Source organism: Furipterus horrens, unplaced genomic scaffold (genome assembly GCF_987537825.1).
Source record: "Furipterus horrens unplaced genomic scaffold, mFurHor1.1.pri manual_scaffold_4, whole genome shotgun sequence".
Taxonomy (NCBI): domain Eukaryota; kingdom Metazoa; phylum Chordata; class Mammalia; order Chiroptera; family Furipteridae; genus Furipterus; species Furipterus horrens.
The window spans coordinates 68948815-68970183 of record NW_028327174.1 but is presented as its reverse complement, the minus strand read 5'-3'; the positions used below and the strand labels follow the sequence as shown (position 1 = coordinate 68970183).

The 21369-nt window shown below is 39.2% G+C and overlaps 1 long non-coding RNA gene across 2 annotated transcripts; it reads right to left on the bottom strand.

Moving 5' to 3' along the window:
- Positions 1-243: 243 nt before the first annotated feature.
- On the bottom strand, positions 244-20023 carry LOC150012173 (uncharacterized). 2 transcript variants are annotated; one of them, XR_016510711.1, is made up of 3 exons: positions 19912-20023; positions 2203-2267; positions 244-578 (listed from the first exon to the last, which is right to left on the bottom strand). It is a non-coding gene; the product is annotated as an uncharacterized LOC150012173 (long non-coding RNA). The 2 variants fall into 2 exon arrangements; XR_016510710.1 differs by having other exon boundaries at positions 2203-2264.
- Positions 20024-21369: the final 1346 nt, after the last annotated feature.

The window sequence follows — 21369 nt, the reverse complement described above, 5'->3', positions numbered from 1 at the left end:
CCATCTGGGGCCCTCAATTGTGGAATTTTAATGAATTCTCCAGCTCTGAGGAGTTGGGTAATGCTATTTGTTCATTTGGGAGGGAGAGTGATAGTAAATGGCCTTTTGTACATCTTTGGTTCATTCATTCATCATTGGACAAATTTTTATTCAGATTTAGTATATACCAGGCATTGCCCTAAAAAGTAACCTAATCAACATTACTTCTGCCCTCAAAGAGTTTACAGTTTAGTGGGAGCCACAGATAATTAAAACAGTTACAATAAAGTATGCTAAATGACCTATATAGGACATGTATGTGAAACTACTGACGACATAGGAATAGCAACTAAACCAACTGTTCCAGAAGATGTCAGATCAAATGACACATTCTTTTATCTTCGATTTTATTAGTATTTCAGCAGATTTGACTCAGCTGATCACTCTGTGTTTTCATGACACATTTTCTCCCTTGCCTTCCAGGCCATCACAATCTTCTATTTTTCTTCTACTTCATTGGCTGCTTCTTTCCCATCTATTTGCAGGCTTTCCAACTGTTCCCAACCTCTAAATGTTGGTGGGCTTCCAGAGTCAATTTCCTGGAATAAAACTTTCTCTCTAGGTGCTCTCATTCAGTCTTGTGCCTTGCAATATCTTCTACATGTTAATGACTCCTAAATTTACATATTTTAGTCCTGGTAGCTCCCCTGAGCATCAGATATGAATAAGCAACTCCCGTTTAACATCTTTGACAGTTCAAATACAATATGTTTAAAATAAATCCTAAAAGAAAAAACAAAAGAATAATATAGGAAAGGGTGAAGCCGGAGAGCTTGTATGTAGGACCCATGGGCATGGACTGGGGTGGGGAGTGCAGGGGGGATTTGGTGGTGCTGGGCTGAGGGGAGCAAGGGGGAAAGGATTGGAACTGTTGTAACAATATAATCAATAAAATATACTAAAAAAATAAAAATAAAAATAAAATAAATCCTGTAATTTCTCTTCAAAAGCTGTTCCTCCCCTGGTTTCTCCATCTCAATAAGTAATTCTATTGTACATCTATTTGCCGAAACTAAAACCTAGCCAATATCATTTTTGTTTTCTCTTTATTCTCACATTCAATCCATTACCATATCCAATCAATTGTACCTCCAAATAGATGTTGAATCTAACAACTATTTATCTCTACCTCCCTACTCCCCATCAACTTTTCTCTAGGCTATAACACAGCCTTCTAACTTGTCTCCCTGCCTCTTCTTTTGCCCCACCACTCACTGAAATCTATTCTTCAAATGGCAGCCAGAGCGATTTTTTTTGAAGAAACAAACTCTAATTCCTTACCATGACCTATAAAGTTCCCAAAGGATCAGGATGTTGCCTAACTTCCCACCTTCATTCCATACCACCTTCCCCTTCCCTCACTATGCTCCAGTTTTACATTCCTCCATTCTAATTCTCTTAGACACCTAGTCCTGACCTGCCTTTAGGCTCTTGAGTATAGTTTCTTCTATCTGGAATGTTCTACCCTCAGCATCTCTCATGGCTAACTCAATCTCATCCTTCAGATGCTAACTCGTATATCATCTCCTCAGGGAGCTTACCCTCACCATACTTTCTAAAATAACCTTGATGTCTTAATACATTTTTATAATACTCCTAACATTTTGTTTATAGGATCTATGAGAACAGATACCTAGATTTCTGGCACACTGTTGAGTCTCCAGGGCCTAGCGCTGTGCCCAGCACATATAGATAACTCAATAAATGTTTGTTGCATGAATGGAAGTAGGATAATATTTTAATATTTTAGCCAATGAGTATTTCCTCCTACTATTTACATGGGACATGAGACAACCTATGTATCAGGGAACAATAGTGACAGCAGAACATAGTACAACAAAGATGCTAGTTTTTTATTTTTATTTTTAAGAAAGTCAAGCCACCACCTCTAATATTGATAAGTATTAGTCAATGAGTATTAGAAGAAAAGTAAAAGAGTTAGACATTGCTGATTATTCCTATGGTAGACTATATGATGCTCAAACATTCCAACCCTTATGCCTTGCATTCCTCTGCTACAGAGATAATAAGAGAAATTCTTGAATTCATAGTCTTGGTGTTATAATAGTCATATTGCAACTATGAGGATTAAAATTATGTACTGAGGATAGCAGAGCAGGAAGTTAAAAATAGTCTTGAGTAGACATCTTAATCCTGGATTACCTGTCTCTGGGCTTTCTTCTTCTTCTTCTTCTTCTTTTCTATCTTCACCCGAGGACACTCCACTGCTTTTTAGAGAGAAAGAGAGAGAGAGAAAGGAGAAATAGAAACATCAATGCAAGAGAAGCATTGATGAGTTGCCCCTATACATGCCCAGGCTGGTGATTATACATGCCCAGACCAGGATCACACGTGCCTGGACAGGGGATGGAACTCTCAACCTAGTCATGTGCCCTGACTGGGAATTGAACCCTCAATCATTTGGTGACAGGTCAACGCTCCAATCAACTGAGCCATACTGGCCAGGGCTATCTCTGGACTTTTAATTGAAGAAACCAAACACCTAATTTTATATAATTCACTGTAATATGGTTGTCTATTATTTGCAGTACAATGTATTCATAATGATAACATCCCAATAGTTTAGGAGAATCCAAGACAAAAAAGAAATTCTCTCTTCCTCAAAAAAGCCCAAGAAGGTAACAAGCTTGTAAAGTTCACCTGTGTCTAAGACAGACCAGAAGCCATAGAATAGAGGTAGAGTGTCTAGACAGAAAGCCTCTAGATTTAGAGTTCTCTCAATGCCAGTGCTAAGAGAGTCTTCAAATGTTTCTTACTACCTGCAGAGAAACACTGATAAAGAATTAGAGATAGGGTGACCAGTCATCCCAGTTTGCCTAAGACTTTTCTGATTTGAGTAGTGAAATTCCCACATCCTGGGAAACCCCTCATTTCTGGGCAAAGTAGGATTGTTGGTCACCCTACTTAAAGATACAGCAGCACTTGAGGGCCAGCTAGGTATAAGAATGTAAAGAAATGGTAGATGCCAGCATTTTTGGATGTTGATAACTGAGACCCTACTACCTGGCACCTTGGAAGTTCATAGGTTTCTTCAAACGTTGATACAACCTGGGCAAAATGTGGTGGAGATTCTGGATTGACTAAGATTCCCCATATTTAAATTTAATTTCTATTAGGAGTAAAACAATTAAGTTCAATATTAGAAAAACTGAATTTTTTACATACCTGAGTTTGTGGACCCTTGACAGAATAAATAAATGATCAGAATATTGAAGGAGGAATAAGGATCAGCCAGGCCAAGAAATAGGTATTCAGGTTTCAGGACATAGCATAGCATTAAAATAAGCAGCAAGACTTCCAACCAAGATGGAGGCCTAGACAGATGCACTGTGTCTCCCCCCACAACTAAGAAGGAATACAACTATCTCAAAACTAGAGACAACTAGAAGCTCCAGAAAACTGAGCTGCATGGAAGTCCAACAAACAAAGATATAAAGAAGAAATACCCAGACAGGTGCAACAACAGCCCTACCTAAGACACAGAGACAAACACAGGAGCCTGTCAAGATGAGGAGACAGAGAAGTATGGCCCAAAAGATGGAACAAATCAAGGTTTCAGTGATAGAACTAAGCGACAAGGAGATAGCTAATCTAACAGATGAGGAGATACCCAGCCTAACAGATGTACAGTTCAAAACACTGGTGATAAAGATGTTCACAGACTTGACAGATATGCTTAAGTATGGCAAACCAGAAAGGAAGAAGTGAAGGCTATACTAAATGAAATGAAGGAAAATCCACACAAAACCAAGGGTGAAGGGAAGGAAACCGGGGTTCAAATCAATGATTTGGAATATAAGGAAGAAAAAAGCAGTGAACCAGTACAGAATGAGGAAACAAAAATTGAAAAAATGAGGAGAGGATTAGGAACCTCTGGCACTACTTTAAACGTGCCAACATCTGAATCATAGGGGTGCCAGAAGGAAAAGAGGAAGAGCAAAAAATGGAAAGCTTGTGTGAAAAAATAATGAAGAAAAATGTTCCAAATTTGGTGAAGGAAATAGACATACAAGTTCAGGAAGCACAAAGAGTCCCAAACAAGCTAGACCCAAAGAGGACCACGCCAAGACACATCAAAATTAAAATGCCAAAGGTTAAAGATAAAGAGAGAATCTTAAAAGCAGCAAGAGAAAAGCAGAGAGTTACCTACAAAGGAGTTTCTATAAGACTATCAGCTGATTTCTCAAAAGAAACTTTGCAGGCTAGGGGGGGTAGGACAAGAAGTATTTAAAGTGATGAAAAGCAAGGACTTACAACCAAGATTACTCTATCCAGCAAAGCTATCATTTAGAATGGAAGGGCAGATAAAGTGGTTCCCAGACAAGGAAAAGCTAAAGGAGTTCACTATCACCAAGCCATTATTATATAAAATGTTAAAGGGACTTAATTAAGAAAAAGATCAAAACTATTAACACTAAAATGACAAACTCACAAATATCAACAACTGAATCTCAAAAATATAAACAAAATCCAACTAAGCAAACCAGAATAGGGACAGAATCATAGGTATGTAGATCATTTGGAATGTTATTATTATTTTTTTCAAATAGGGTTTTAATTACTTGTTTTCTCTTTTCTCTTTCTGGCACCTCCATGATACAAATGTTTGTACATTTTTTATTTTATTTTTTATTGATATGAGAGAGAGATGTGTCGTCCCACTCACCTATGCATTTATTGTTTGTTTTTTGTATATGCCCTGACCAGGGATTGAATCTGCAACCTTGGCATATCGAGATGATGCTCAACCAACTGAGCTACCCCACCAGGGCTGTATGCTTGCAGTTGTCCCAGAGGTTCCTTACGCTATCCTCATCTTTTTAAACTTGGTTTTCTTTTGCTGTTGATTGGGTGTTTTCTGCTTCCATGTATTCCAAATTGCTGATTTGAGTCTCTGCTTCATCGGCTCTTGTTGATCCCCTGTAATGTATTCTTCATTTCAGTTAGTGTATTCTTCATTTCTGATTGGTTCTTTTTTATGTTTTTTATCTCCATTTTTATTGTTCCTATCTCTTCATTGATCTCACTTAGTTCATCTATTCTTCCCCTAAATTCATTGATCATCTTTATCACCAGTGTTTTGAATCCTTCATCTGGTAGATTGTTTGTCTCCATTTTGTTTAGTTCTTTTTCTGGAGTTTTATTTTGTTGTTTCATTTAAGACTTGTGACTTTGTCTCCTCATTTTTTCAGGCTCACAGCTAAGACAGCCCTCTCAATTCTCAACTGCCACACTGAGTGTGGGATCAACCCTCCCAATGGTCAACCACCACACCTGTGTGTAAGACCAGCTCATTTGGCATCTCCATGCCCTCCTCGTCACATTTTAAGTCATAGCAGCCCCTTTCAACTAAATCTGTGGTCCTGGGAGGATGTGAGCATTGCATTCACCTATTCCACCATCCTTACCATGTTTGATGCCAAACTGGCATGCACATCTCCTTCTCCTTTTATTCAGAATCTGATCCTTGCTCAGGTATCCACTCTCTACTGTGTCAAGGGCTATGCCTCTAGTTTCCAGTTGGTTCTAATCTCATCCCCCTGCGGTTCTTACATGTGAAGCAACATTTCCAATGTTTCTTGCTGGCAAACAAAACTGAGCTGTAATTGTACGCATTGGCCACAAAGGGGCACAAGGAGCTTGATGAAATTTACCAGGTTGCCCAGGGTACATTCAAGACAGGAACTCAAAAATCATTCAACATGAAAAAAGAAAGAAACCACTGGGAAATTTTTCTTCACTCTTGTAGAGAACAAGAACATTCCAAGAAACATATGGACTAGGGAGGGAGAAAAGGACAGTTTCCAAGCCATTTATTCCCAAAGTGACAATGTTAACTAAAAGTATCTTAAGCAACTTTACATATTCTTGTCAAAGAAGAAATTTAAGCCAAAGTTTCAGATTCTCAGAACTTATCAATTACTAGTAAAATTATATAATTTCAAAGGTTAAAGAGAGAACAAGTAAAGAAGCCAAATATTTTGATTAATTATAATGTGTATTTTATATTTCCATTTATAAATTATATTTTGAAATAACTAGAACATGAAGTTGTATCATATGGAAGTATATATTTGACATGAATGACAGTAGAGTTGTGTAGCTATGCCCTGACTGTTGTGGCTCAGTTGATTGGAGCATCACCCTATGGCTGAAAAGTTGCAGGTTTGGTCCCTGGTACAGGCGCATAGGGAAGGCAACCAATCGATGCTTCTCTCTCACATCGATGTTTCTCTTTCTCCCTTCCTCTCTCTCTAAATAGCAATGAAAATAATGTCTTTGGGTGAAGAAAAAGAAAAGAAAAATAATTATGTAGCTGCAATTTCTAAATTACTAAAAAGATTCAATTCAGAATAATAGCAATCTCACTGAATCAGTCTAATATGCTCAGGAGTTATATGGAACTGAAAATTCTAAAGAGATTTGTCCCCTTGAACTAAGCCTGAATGACTATACTTTTCCATCTTCTTGAAAAATAAATTAGTGTGAAGATGGAAATGCCTCTTCAAGAAATTGTTTTGTAAAAAAAAAAAAAAAAAAAAAAAAAAAAAACGAAATTGTTTTGTCCTGGCAAAATAATTTGGTTCAGGGTTCTTATGCGAGATTTGTGATGTTGAGATTGGAGAGTTTTTTGATAATGGAATGTTTGGAAACACGCATGTGAACAGAGGATTTCAGCATTCAGTACCACTTGCTTGAGTGTTGTCTCTATTGGCTATTCATTCCTGGTCTTAACATTTCTCATGCCACTTTTTAAGTACTTCCTAGCATGTATCACTGAATATGACTATTGCCCCTGTTTATTTATCAGTACTAGAGCTGTAAGCTTTATGGTAGTAAAGATCTACATTGCTCACCATTATATTCTGTGTCCAGAATAATGCCTGAAACATGGCAGATGCAAAATAAATGATGAACCTCCCAAATACCAGCTCTCTTATGCCTTCATTTCCAATAAATCTCCCTTAATCTCTCTCTCTCTTTCACACACACATACACACACACACACACACACACACACACACCTTTGTACAAACCTCCAATTATCTGCCATCTGCCACCAATTCCCCCAAACCCCCATTTGCATAAGTGTCCCCCTCTTGGATCTTTTAGACTAAATTCCAATCTTGTGTGTGAAGGCTAAAGCTCCATGAGGCCAGGCAAACAACTACTGGGGAAAGAACATTGACAGAGGAGCTGTAATACAGAAAATCACCCCTGCCCCAGTTCACCTATCAAGCCCTCTCTTGGCCTCTCCATCCCTTCTAGTTCTATCTCCCTCATACCATCCTCCTCCATCACTAGGTTTGAACTCCCTATTGGGCATGTCAACTCTCTCTTATCAGCATCCTTGATTTTCTTATATCCTTATATTTCAAGTGCATCAACCCAGAACACCAACCCTCAAGTAACGTTCTGTAAAAATTATCTTAGCCACCTAGATACTGTGCATCAATACAAATTCTTAGTTATCAGCTTCATTCTCAGGACTAACTGTCAGTCCTTTTACTTTTTTGCTTCAGCTTCCTTGTATGCCCTTTTACTATTCTTGGAAACTTTCTTCAGTCTACTTCCGGTCCTAATTCAAGTTGATCATAGTATCCCTTATTGTCCTTTAGTGTCTGTGGGTCTATAGTTATCCTCTCCTCTTTTATTCTTAATATTGGTTATTACATATGCTCTCTGGTTTTCTTGCTCAGGCTGGCTAGAGATTTATCAATTTTTTTTCTAAGAGTCAGCTTTGGTTTCATCGATTTTCTCAATTATGTTTCACGTCTCAATTCCATTGATTTCTACTCTTTATTATTTCCTGCCTTCTAGCTTGGCTTTAATTTACTCTTCTTTCTCTAGTTTCTTAAGATAGAAGCTTGGATTACTGATTTAGATCTTTATTCTTTTTAATTATAAGTATTTGTAGTAGCTGCATCCACAAATTTTAACATGGTATATTTTCATTCAGTTAAAAAGAAAAAATATATTTTTCATTTCCTTTGAGACTTCTTCTTTGAGTCATGGGTTACCCTAGAAGACAGAATAATGTCCCTCTTCCTCTCCCCTTCCTCAACATGTCTATATTCTAATTACTGGAATATGTGAATATGTCAGTTTACATGACAAGGGTTTAAGATTGCAGATGGAATTAAGGTTGCTAATCATCTGACCTTAAGATAGTGAGATTATTCTGGATTATCCAGGCTGGGCCAATGTAATCACAAGTATCCTATAAATTGAAGCCAAAAGCAGAGAAGATGTGATGACAAAAAGGTCAGAGTGATGTGATCCGCCATTGCTAGCTTTGAAGATGTAGGTGGGGAATGTGAGAAACACTCACAATAAATCACTGGCACACAGGACTTGAGCAGCAAAGTGAGGCATTTATTCACGAGTCTGCAGAGTCTTGTGCACCACCAGCCAGGAGCATGTGTGCGTGCACAAAGTAGACAAAGAAAACTGGTTTTATATTAATGCGATTAGCTCCCCCTTCCCTCTCCTTCTCCCCAGTTTCTCCATTACTGGTTAATCTGGGTTCACAATCTAACATGATTAACTCCTTAATTCAGGGTGTGATTAACTAGGGGTAATCTAGTTATACGTCTATCGCCAACTTATTTGTAAAGTTATCTAGCTACATCTTCCCATTTCTCTGTGTTTGGTGACAACAATCTTCCTCCTTTTGATCCCAGAGATGTGTGTGAGGAGCTGTGGAATATCATTTCCTCACCCCTTTTCCGTGATTCATCTATTATCTCCTACTGGCTTGCTTCTTTATCCCTAGCAGAATGAGCTAAGGAATGCGGGTAGTCTCTGGAAACTGAAAAAGGCAAAGAAATACATTCTGCTCTAGACCCTCTAGAAGAGAATGCAGCCCTTCCAACACCTTGATTTTAACCCAGGGAGACCCATGTCGGATGTTTTACCTATACGAACTGTAAGATGGTAAATTTGTCTTAAGTCACTAAAATTGTGGTAATATGTTACAGCAGCAATAGAAAATGTCATTTAATTTCCAAATATTTGAGGATTTGCCATATATCTTTCTGCTATTGATTTATAATTTAATTGTTTTGGTTTGAAAATATACTTTGGTTACAGAGCAAACCTGGCTACAGGTTCCATTAGTCCCATCTGGGGTCACCCAAACTGTTACAGAGTGAAAGGGGGTTCTTTCACATGGCACCTTGGTGTAAAATACAACAACTTGTGTTGAGGAAAACAGGTCTTTATTTACAATATTCCAACCTGGGGAGGGCAGTGAGCACTTCAGCTCAGAGTGCTGTTCTCCCACAGGACCCAGCACTTCCCTTGCTCCCCAAAAGGCTAGAAGCCAAAAACATGCCCAGAAGTTCCCCATCCCTTATCTATCAGCTGTCTCCTTCAGGATCTGGGGTACTATGTCATCAGCCTCTGTATAACAGTCCAGGAAAACATGTCCTTTGCCCTTTCAAAGCAGCATGGTATTCTCCCTTTCCTTTCCAAGCTGCATGGAGTTTTCTCCTTCCTGCAAACCACATAGATCTCTCTTCTCTCAAAGCTGCATGGAGATCTTCTCTTCTCAAAGCCGAATGGAGAACCTAGCTAAAATGTCTGCCACCTATTTTTAAACCCCTGACTGTGTCCTCTGACGCAGTGGGTGTGGCACCCAGTTCCGACCATTCACAGAACCTTGGGCAGGCCCCATGTGCTCTCTCTGCACTATTCCATGGCCAAAACCCCTCCCATCTTCTAGTGGCCTTGGAAGAACCAAAGCCATTTGTATAACTGAGACACTAAGCTACTAGCCATAGTCATGCAAAAGCATCTTAAAAGCTGTTCCCTTTTCCCATCCCCCAACCCATAGGCTCTGGGGATTTTTGGAGGACCTCACCCCCACCTCCGCTCTGTAACAATTTGAATAATTTTTATTCTTTAAATTTGTTTAAATTTTTCCTATGGCCAAGAATCTGGTCTATCCTAATGAATATTTTATATGCATTTGAAAAGATGCATTCTGTTGTTGGGTCAAGTTTTTTATGAATGTCAATTAGGTTAAATGAATCAATAGGGTTATTCAGATCTCTCTCTTTATTGATTTTCAGTCTATTGTTTCTATGTTGAAGTCTCCAACTCTAATTGTAGATTCATCTATTTCTCCTTTCAGTTCTGCCAGTTTTTGTTTCATGTATTTTAAAGTGCTGTTGTGAGGTGCACACACATTTAGGACTCTTATATCTTCTTGGAGAATTGACCCATTATTATGTAATTTCCCTCTTTATTCCTGATATTATTCCTTATTTTGAAGTCTATTGTGTCTGATATTAATATAACTATTTTAACATTATTTTGATTAGTGTTTGCATAGTATATATATTTTTCATCATTATACTTTTACTCTATGTTTATGAGTTTCTTATAGAAAACATTTGGTTGAGTCTTGCTTTTAAAAAAAAAATCTAGTTTGATATTCTCTTTCATTTATTTATTTATTTTTCTTACTTTTATTTATTTTTACTATATGTTGTACTTTTTATTTTTTTAATATGTTTTATTGATTATGCTGTTACAGTTGTCCCAGTTTCTTTTCCCTCTGCTCCCCTCCACCCAGTAATCTCTCTCCCTCCAATTGCCCCCCCCCTTAGTCCATGCCCATTGGTTGTGCATATAGTTCTTTTCAACATCTTCCTGTCTACTCCATTCCCTCCTACTACGCTTCTTGATTCCTGTACCATCTCCCTCCCTTTCCCCCTTCCCCCTCCCTGCTGACCTCCCCCTATAATGTTCCCCATACTTATAATTCTTTTTCCACTCTTGTTGCCTACTTAGTTTGCTTTTGTTTCAATTCCCTAGCTTCTGTTGTTGGTTGTTGTGATACAGTTTTCATTTTAATGTTCATAGTTTTGATCCTCCTTCTTCTATACCAGTCCCTTTAACATCTCATTTAATAGTGGTTTGGATCTAATGAACTCCTTCAGTTTTACTTTGTCCTGGAAGCACTTTCTCTGCCCTTCTATTCTGAATGACAGTTTCCCTGGATAGAGTATTCGTGGCTGTAGGTTTTTGATTTTCATTACTTTGAATATGCACATCAGAGAAGGAAAACTCTGACTCCAAAAAACCTCCGCTGCCTTGCGGCATACCTCTTCAGGGGAAAGGCTAAGGGAGTAAACCCCGACAGAAAATCCGGAGCCGGAGTCCCTAAGGCGGTTTGACGTTGTAGTCAACACCGGCAACTCCTGCGGCGCACCTGAAGCCAAGCTGTATTGACTCCGTCTTTCCCTTGGACCCTTCAGCTGCGAAGAGAGGGGGTGTCTGCTGCATGGGCAACAGCAGACCCTCCATATCACCCTGCCCAGGCTCTGTAGCTTCAGCTTCACTGGAGAGGACACTCCAGCGTCATCACAAGATGTCGATTCAACATGGGAGGAGACAGATACCGTGTCACTCCCGAGTTGGACTGCACAGCCATTCTCGGCGGTGCAGATAGACTCTTAAGAAGCTACACCACCGTCTCTCGAGACGGACGGCTGCCGACGACGACGACTTTGAATATTTCTTGCCAGTCCCTTCTTGCCTGCAGGGTCTCCTTTGATAAATTAGCTGATAGTCTAATTGGGACCCCTTTGTACATAATTCTTTTCTTCTCTCTTGCTGCTTTTAAGATTCTCTCTTTATCTTTAATTTTTGACAGTTTGATTATAATGTGTCTTGGAGTGGTTCTCCCTGGGTCCAGTTTTTCTGGAACTCTTTGTGCTTTCTGGACCTGTGAGTCTATTTCCTTCCCCAAATAAGGGAAGTTCTGCTTCATTATTTTTTCACATAATTTTTCCATTTCTAGTTCTTCTTCTTTGCCCTCTGGCAATCCCATAATTCGAATGTTTGTTCGCTTATAGCTGTCCCAGAGGTTTCTGAGCCTCTCCTCACATTCCTCCCTTTTTGTTTCCTCTTTCTGCACTGGTCGACTGTTTGTTCCTTCCCTATGTTCCAATTTGTTGATTTGATCTCTGGTTTTCATTTCCTCACCACTTGTCTCGTATGTGTTTTCATTCATTTCAGTATGACTAGCTTTCATTCCTTCCCCATCTTGTTCCAAATCTTTGTTAATTCCATAAACCACCTTATGACTATAGCTCTGAACTGAGCCTCAGAAAGATTTCCTATTTGTTCTTTGGTCAGGTGCCGCATCTGCTGCCTGGTGAGCTGCGTCACCGGGATTTCAATCGTGGTCTGCTTCATCCTGACAGTTTTGTATTTAGCTTTGCTTCCTGGGCGGGCTATGGAGGGTGGAGTCCTGTGCACTCATCACTACCCTGTGACTGGCAGCCTTTTTCGCCGCACTGTGGCGCTTTGTGTGGGGGCAGTTGTCCAAGGTGGATTCCTGCCGTTACTCTCTGCTGAGAGACCGGGATCTTCTTCCTCCATCCCCACGCCCTCTGGGCCTCACAGTCTGAGGCAATGAGGGTCTGCCTTCCCCAGTGTTGTAATCACGAGCTGACAGGTCTCTACTATAGCCAGGAGTGCTCCCCTGGTATTTCTCGTATTCTGCCTCTATACCCGCTGCTACCACAAACAGCACCGCCCGACCTTTCCACTCCAGTTTTTTGACCCTCCTACCCATCCGGACGGGCTCCGCTGGTTTATAACTTCATACATTGGGCTTCCATGTAGTTTTATTTTCTGGAATTTCTGGTTGTTTTTGGTTTTGAGGTAGTCGTATTCCTACTTAGTTGTGGAGGGAGACAGAGCGTGTCAGTCTAAGCCTCCATCTTGGCCAGAAGTGATATTCTCTTTTAATTGGTATTCCCGGTCCTAATTAAACCCACAACAGGTAGTCAGTAAATGACTCTGCCTTCTAAATCACTAAAATCTAGGTCAACAGGTATGTTTTTCACCTTCCAACTCTCCTACTTAATAATGGGAATGGCTACAATTATTCAGTATTTTCCATGTACCAGGCTTCTCTTTACATATATTAACTAATTTAATCCCAATAATAATGTTATGAGGTGGGTACTATTAGCATTATCCCCAATTTATAGATAAGAAAAACATAAGTACAGAGAGATTAAGTAACCTGATCAAGATCATACTAAATAGCATTAGAGCCAGCTCCCAAATGTAAGTAGTATGGTTCCAGGCATTACTCTCATACTATATTGTCTCTCCATCACTGAAAGTCTTTCATCTCAAATCCACATTTTAAGTAAGATGTCTTCATACATTGTCACCCGTTCCTCAGTATTTAAACCACTACATCTGCTTCCATACCACTCCTCAGGTGTAATTAACAATAATCTTCATATTGTAAAATCCAATAGACATTTCTCAATTATCTGTTTGGCCTTCTCTGCTGCATTTGTCTCTATTAACTGTGCCCCTGTAAACTGGATTAGGTATCTCTTCTATTTGCTTGCATGTGTCCTATATACATTCTTATTTTGTGGCTATGTAATGCATCATAATTAAATTTTCAAAAGATTTTCTACTTATTATCTCATAAGCCCTCCGACATCAGAGACTGTTTCTTACTTATCTTTGCATATCCATTGCCTGTCATAGTGCCTGGCACATTTTAGGGATTTAAAAATAGTTTGTTAAGTCAATGAATAATTGAAAATTATTTACTGATATTGAGTATAGTATTTATTGTCACTTCTGTACAGACAAACAAAGAAATCTCTGAAAGGCACAGATTTTATGATCTCCATTATTTATTATGATTGAAAAAGAAAGAGGCAAAGGTTGGCAAAAACACAACTATTTTTTTCTTCCCCAATGGGATCCCTGGATGCTCTGTGGAAAAAATTAACAGTATTTGTCTTCTTCATGTCCCTATAAACCCCCCAGTGTGGTTTACATTAGAAAAACAACCTTCAGTGAACTACAAACTTGACAGCACTAATAGCATCTTTAATGCTTCCATCCTCATGTGGTTTTGAAACTAGAAAAGCTGGTGTCCATGCTGCCTGTCATCTACCAGACTCAATAAATAGATATAGGGATTGAATCTTTACGGACACTTTATTTAGATGGTCGGCAATCTGAGAAGACAGCGGGTTTATACCCTAACAGACTGTCTTAAATTCCATTACAAACAGACCCTTTCCATAAGGAGAAGAAAAGTGTAGGTAAGGGATTTGGAATTCAGGGAAAAGGTTACTCAGATAAAAGCTGCAGCACTCCTCCATCTGTGCCCTGGGCGGTGGTCTTTGCATCCTGGGTGGTGGCCACCTCACCCTGGAGCACAATGGCTCAGATACTGTCTTGGTTGCTTGCAGTCCTCCTGGTGCACAAAGGCAGAACTGCTTATGGTCTCCTGGAGTCAAGGTGGGTCATACCTCCAGATCCTGAAACAATAGCTTTTTACATACATTGATTACTAAGCTTATTAGCTGTTACCTGAAACTAAAATTTTCCCATATTTGAGTCTCCCATCACCTTCACTTTTTGAGCATGTCTCCCACCCCAGTCATAGCCTAAAACTCTTGCTTGTAAGGACTCAATTGAGTCCCACTTCAAGGAGCCACCCTTATCCTGAGAAGGACAATAGGTAAAGCTTGATCCCAATGGAGGTGAGTTTCTTGGCACAGCTTGGCTATATTTTTCTCCAAGGTGTGATTCATCTTCTTTACTTTCCCAGAAGCTTGAGGTCTCCATGCCGTGTGTAGTCTCCACTTGATTCCTAAAAATTTACTAACTTTCCATGTAATTTCTGAAACAAAAGCAGGTCTGTATTCTGCCAGGGAGGCCAAACCCAGGGATTATTTCCTTCCATAAGGCTTTCACTACTGCCGAGGATTTCTCAGTTCTAGTAGGATAGGTTTCTATCCATCCTGAAAAGATGTCAACAAAGACTTGCAAATATTTCCATCCCAGGACCCTTGGCATGTGAGTAAAGTCTATTTTCCAACCCTCAAGTGGACACTACCCTTGGTATTGTTTCCCTTTTTTGTTTTGATGGGGCTCTGTCTTGGGGTTGTTCTTCTGGCACACAACACATCTAGCAATTATTTTTCATATGGCTTTAGAAATTCCAGGACTTGTGAGCCACAGTTTAATATATGTGGCTAATGAGTCCCTTACATAGTGAGTGGCCTTATGCAAATGCTCCATGACTGGCTCTACTAAACGTTAAGGAAGCAATATAACTCCTTTCTTGTTCCTTCTTTATCCACTATCAGCTTCTTCATCAAAATCCCAGCTCTCAGCTTTCTCTAAGTCTGCAGTCAAACAGGGTCAAATTGTGACAAGTCTAGAACAGGTAGCAAAGGTATTATAAACATTTCTTTAGCAGCTCTTTTGCTGCTCCATCAGCCAGATTGTTTCCCCTAGCCACTTCATGTCCTCTTTCTGATGCCTGGGGCAGTGCAAAACTGCCAGCTATAAAGGTATCTGAGCAGCTTCTAATAATTTTAAAATTTCTGCTGCATGCTTAATCTCCTTTTTATTGGAGGTTAACAGTTCTTTGTCCTTCCAGATGGAACCATATGGTTGCAAAATTAAGAAAGTTTACCTTGAATCAATATACACATCCACTTCCTTTCATGTAATAATTCCAATTCCAGTGCCCTCATCAATGCAACCAGTTCAGCTTTCTGAGCATAGCTTCCCAGCAGCAAGGCCTTAGCCTCCACTACTCCTTCAAGAGTCACAACTGCATACCCAGCTGTTTTGTTTCCTTCATCCATATAACTGCTTCCATCTGCCTATGGAGTCCAGTCTGCCACTTCTAGAGGATGGTCCTGTAAATCAATTCTGCTAGAATAAACTTCATCAATTATCTCAGCACAGTCATGTATTAGTGCAGCCAAGTCAGGCTCTGGGAGAACAGAGAAGAGATTTAACTTACTGTTTTCAGGGAGACATTGTGACAGTCGAGAAGAGGGGCTTGGTACCCGCCCACTCTTCCAGCAGTGAGCCACAAATTTCCCTTTTGCTCCAGCAGGCTCAACATTCGGTGCGGTGCATAAATGGTGATAGGAAGATTTTCAGCTATCTGTAAGAGCTTGCAAGGTGGCTGGCACAGCTCTCAAACAGGCTGGCCATCCCCAGAGAGTATGATCTGATTTTCTTCAGAAGTAAGGAATGGGTTGCAAAATGTCACCAAGCATTTGAGTGAGAACTCCTAAGGCAATGCCCTGCCTTTCGTGAAGGTATAACTGAGAGGGCTTTAGTAGGTTTGGTAGCCCAAAGACTGTTGTAGAAGCCAGGTGAGCCTTCAGGGACTCCAAAGCCCGGGTGTACTCCTTCATCCATTCTAAAGGGATATACTCTGGTCTTTTTAGTTTCTCCATATTTAGGAGCAAAAGAACTTTCATCAACCATTTTCAGATGCTGTATTACATTAATGTTCAAGAACATCAGGGACTGCTACAAAGAATCAGTTTGATTACTAAGTCAAGGCTAGATTTCTGCTGCTCTGGGACTCCTCTTCTCCTAACTGCAAACAACTAGAAAGTAGGGAGGGAAGTGAAACAACTGAACAACAGGAAACGCAAGACTGTGTTCTACAAGCAAAGTGAAACAGACTGGGAAAGGGCTAGAATTGCCCTGGCTTTCGGCCCATGGACAGTTTTCAGCCACAGTGCAAGAAGGTCTCATGAGGAGATAGAGACTGAGGTTCCGCAGCGCTAAGACAGCTAAAATGTGTGGGACAGTGAATAGGAGAGAAAAAAAGCTAGAAAAAGAACTCCAGATGAGGATAGATGCTCCTCCTTTCAATCATTTAGACTAAACTCCAATCTTGTGTGTTAAGGGTGAAATTCCATCAGGCCAGGCAAAGAACTGCAGAGGAAGAGACATTTACAGAGCAGCTGTAATGCAGAAAATTCTGAGAGTTTACACAAGCCTTGGGATCAGTCTAGTGCCCATCAGATACTGTCAAGAGACGTCACTAAATAAATGAGTCATTTAGTAGAGACCTCAGAGGTCCCACCTTAGTGGTGGAGCTAAACTGGCTTTACAGTAAAGACTACCTAAACACACTTAGAACACTTGAAATCAAACCTCAGAAAGATGAAGTTGATCCAAAAGTAACTTCCAATTCAATGCTTTTTAAATACTGCAAAACATTTTAAAGGAATGTTACAAAAAGTTGGGGAGGCAAAAATCAGTTCAGGGAAATTGAAGCTATAAATACTAGCACTTCTGAGACAGAACTGGAGAGTAGGGCAATGCACAGAGAAGGACTTTTGGAGAACTGTAAAGAACTCCCTCAAGTATTGGACTAAGTACTGATTTGCCCATGAGTGAGAGGAATCTTAGAAATAGTATCTGCAGAGGAGTAAGAAGAACAATTTCCTGGAGTCCGCGCAGGGCAGGGAATAGCTTGTGTTTCCACCAGTCACAGTAGAGAGATAGCATGATACCCAGGTCATTGGGTACAGTCTTCAGAAGAGTCAGGCCTTAGTAGCAAGGATGTACAGCCCAGAGTGAAGTCTTCTCTGGACCTGCCATACTAACGCTTAATGATAAACCTCCCTTAAGCGGATCAAGTTGATCCTCTAGTACATTAATAAAATCAATACTCTTTAAAAGGATAACACTAATGCACTGTTTGTGGGAATGTAAAGTGGTGCAGCCATTTTAAAAAACAGTACGCAGATTCCTCAAAAAAATTAAAAAATTACCCTATGATTCCAGCAATCCCATTTCTGGGTGCACAGCCAAAAGAAGTCAAGCAAGCCCCGGCCAGGTAGCTCAGTTGGTTAGAGCATCGTCCCAATATGCCAAGGTTGCAGGTTTGATCCCTGGTCAAGGACATACAAGAATCAACCAATGAATGCATAAGTGGAACAGCAAATCAATGTTTCTCTCCCTCTCTCTCTCTTTTCATCTCTCTAAAAAAAAGAATCCAAAGCAGGATCATGAAGATACTTGCACACACATGTTCACTGCAGCATTATTTACTATAGCCAAGAGAGTGAAGTAACCTGAGTGTCCAATGACAGAGTAATAAAGAAAATGTAACATATACATACAATGAAATATTATGCAGCCTTAAAGAAAGGAGGAAATCCTGTCACATGCTACAACATGGATGAACTTGAAGACATTATGCTAAGCTAAATAAGCAGTCACAAAAGGATAAATACTGCAGGATTCCACTTATATGAAGTATCTACAGTAGCCAAAATCATGCTATATAAAGAAGAAAGGCAGTTGTCAAAAGCTGGGAAGAGTAGTGAGGGGGAGGGGGAATGAGTATATGTAGTTTCAGTTTTGCAAGGTGAAAAAGTTCTAGAGATCTCTTGCCTAGCATGCAATACTACTGAACTTAAAAATGGTTAGTAATGGTGCCCTGGCTGGTGTGACTCAGTGGATTGAGCGCCGGCCTGTGAACCATACAGTCACTGGTTCGATTCCTAGTCAGGGCACATGCCTGGGTTGTGGGCCAGGTCCCCAGTTGGGGGCACATGAGAGGCAAACACACATTGATGTTTCTCTTTCTCCTTCCCTTCCCCTCTCTCTAAAAATAGATAAAACAACAAACCTTTGATACAGTCAACAACTTGCATGAACCTACAAAGTACTGACTCAAAAAAAAAAAAAAAAAAAGCTTAATAATGGTAAAGTTAATGTTATATGCTTTTTACCATAAAACAAAATCCATGATCTTTTCAGTTAATCTATCACCTTAAGTTTGTATGTGTATAAGTCTTTTTTCTTTCAAGTCTATTGACCTTTTTGTCTTTTCCTATCATAATATCATATTGATTTGATAAAGTATTTGCATTAAAGTTCCAAAATAAGACAAATCCCACTTTATTGTTGTTGTTGTTGTTTTTTAATCCTCACCCAAGGACATGATGATAGATTTTAGGGAGAGAGGGAAGAGAGGGAGACAGAGAGGAAGAGAAATATTGATGTGTGAGAGAAACATCAATTGGTTGCCTCTCCTATGCATGCTGACTGGGATTGAACCCATGACTCTTCGGTTTATGGGACCATGCACCAACCAACTGAGACATACTGGCCGGCCGGGGCTCACTTCATTGTTCTTTTCTTTTCTTTTTTTTTTTTTTTCATATTTTTGGCTCTTCTCTAGCATTTAACTTTTCAAATCAATGTTAGGAGAATTTTATCCAATTCCATTATAAACATAATTAGGGTGACAACTAATTAATATAGTACTTTTGGAAGAAATGCTGTTTTTATGCTAACTTTTCCCATCCAAGAATATAATGTGTCTTCCTATTCTTTCAGGTCTAATATTTTTATATTATGCCTACCAATAATATTTTATAGGCTTATTTTTATATTTTAATTAATTTATTCCTAAACATTTTATAGTTTTTTCTCTATTATGAATGGAATATAGAATATTTTTCTCATTTTTCATTTTCAGGTGATTGTTACCAGACAACCGAAACCTACTGAATTTGGTATATTGTTTTGATAATTTCTCTTAGTAATTCTACTAGCATTTTATTGGATCACTTGGGCTTCCTAGGTATATAATGTCGTAAGCAGAAAAAACAATCGTTTAAACTGTTCTTTTAAAAATGTTATATCTTATGGTGTTTATTAAAACTTCCAAGACAATGATAAATAAAGATGGTGATACTGTAGTTCTATGCTTAGTTTCTGATTTTAATTTAAATTGTTTGCTTGGCTGGCTATTTAGAGTACTACTGGCACATTTTTAAATAAATGGCTTTTGTTTTATTTTAGTAGTTGCCTTCTACATCTATTATACTTATGAGACAGTGTAGGGACTTGGGGCTACAGTGTCTCATAAGTATAATGCAAAGGCTGAAGGAATGCCAGATGGTCAGAAGGAACACCAGATAAGCCGACCACAAGAATGCAACCACCCCTCCATTTCCTGTGAAAAATGCAAAAGTAATTATTGTTATCTCCCTTCTAACCACTTACCCCATTGCAGACGTGGAGACCACTGCTCTGCATGTGCTTTGGAATAAGGTTTGATGCCAGACCCCTTCCTGGGGTGGTAGTAGTAAGGGAAATCGCCATCTTGTCTTCACAGTACAGGCTCAACAGGCTCAGAGCTTGTTGCTAAGCAACTCAAAGGTAAGGGGAAGTTGTCTGGTCTTGACACAGAAAAAAATCCATGCCCCGCCCAATCTTAATGCAAGCCAGCTTTATCCCCAGAGTATTAAAAGCAATTTAACAGCCCTGGCTGGTGTGGCTCAGTGGGTTGAGCATGGCCTTGGAACCCAAGGGTTGTCATTTGGATTCCCAGTTGGGGCACATGCCTGGGTGGCAGGCCAGGTCCCCAGCTGGGTTCCTGTGAGAGGCAGCCTATCGATGTTCTCTCTCTCTCTTTCTCCCCACTTCCTCTCTCTAAAAATGAATAAGTAAAATGTTAAAACAACAACAACAACAAAGCCCCTCAGAGAGCCAGTCAGGAACCCTGTCCTCCTACACTGCCTCCCACAGTTCCTCTTGATTTCTATCTTGGGGAACCCAAGAACCTCCGCACTTTAGGATGTCTGTTAATTTCATCAAATAACTTTTGGCATTTATTGATGTCAACATATGATTTTTACTCTTTATTTTTTATAGTAATGTATTGTGTTGGTAGATTTCCTGATATTCAGACACCGTTGTATTCCTGAAACAAGTCTTGCTTGAACTTATTTTATATGTATGTATATATTATATATACATGATACTATTTGCTAAATTTTAGAAAAGAATTATGCATGTATATTTGTGAGATAGAACTAAAAATAGATTTTAAATTTAATAGAACTGTTGAAAAGAGAAGGGAAAATAGAATAAATAGTAACATGGTCAAACAAGCTAAAATATGGAAGAAGATATGTAGAAAAGTAAAATATAAATATTACATATAAAGTATGAAGAGGGGAAAAAATGTAGTATATGTTAGGTCTCCTGTCTTTCTCTTCTAATTGCTAATGTTTTCTTTCTTGATGGCAATTTCTCTTTATTTTTACCTTGCATTGTGAGAGCATTCTCACACTTTCTTTACCCTTTAGGCCATTGCAGTAACCAATCTCTTTCAATTTATCTATCAACATATTTAGTTGGGGATACTTGTTTTTATATCTCTAGAAATTTTTCTTTACTGCATTTGAATTTCAGTATTATTTTAAATACACACATTTTTTTCTCTTTGGGGGTGGATTATATTGTTTATGATCTCCCCTCCCATACCTATATTGGATGTTTTTCTTTTAATTCATTTTTTTCTCCCTTCTTTCTCTCCCTCCTTTTTTTCTTTACTTCCTTCCTTCCTCCCTTCCCTTCTTTTTTTCTTTTTAGTGCTCAGAGTAGGTTTTCTGGAGAACCTGAAGTCCAATAAGCATTTCTCTACCCCTTGTGCTGACAATGTGGAAAGCAGAGAGA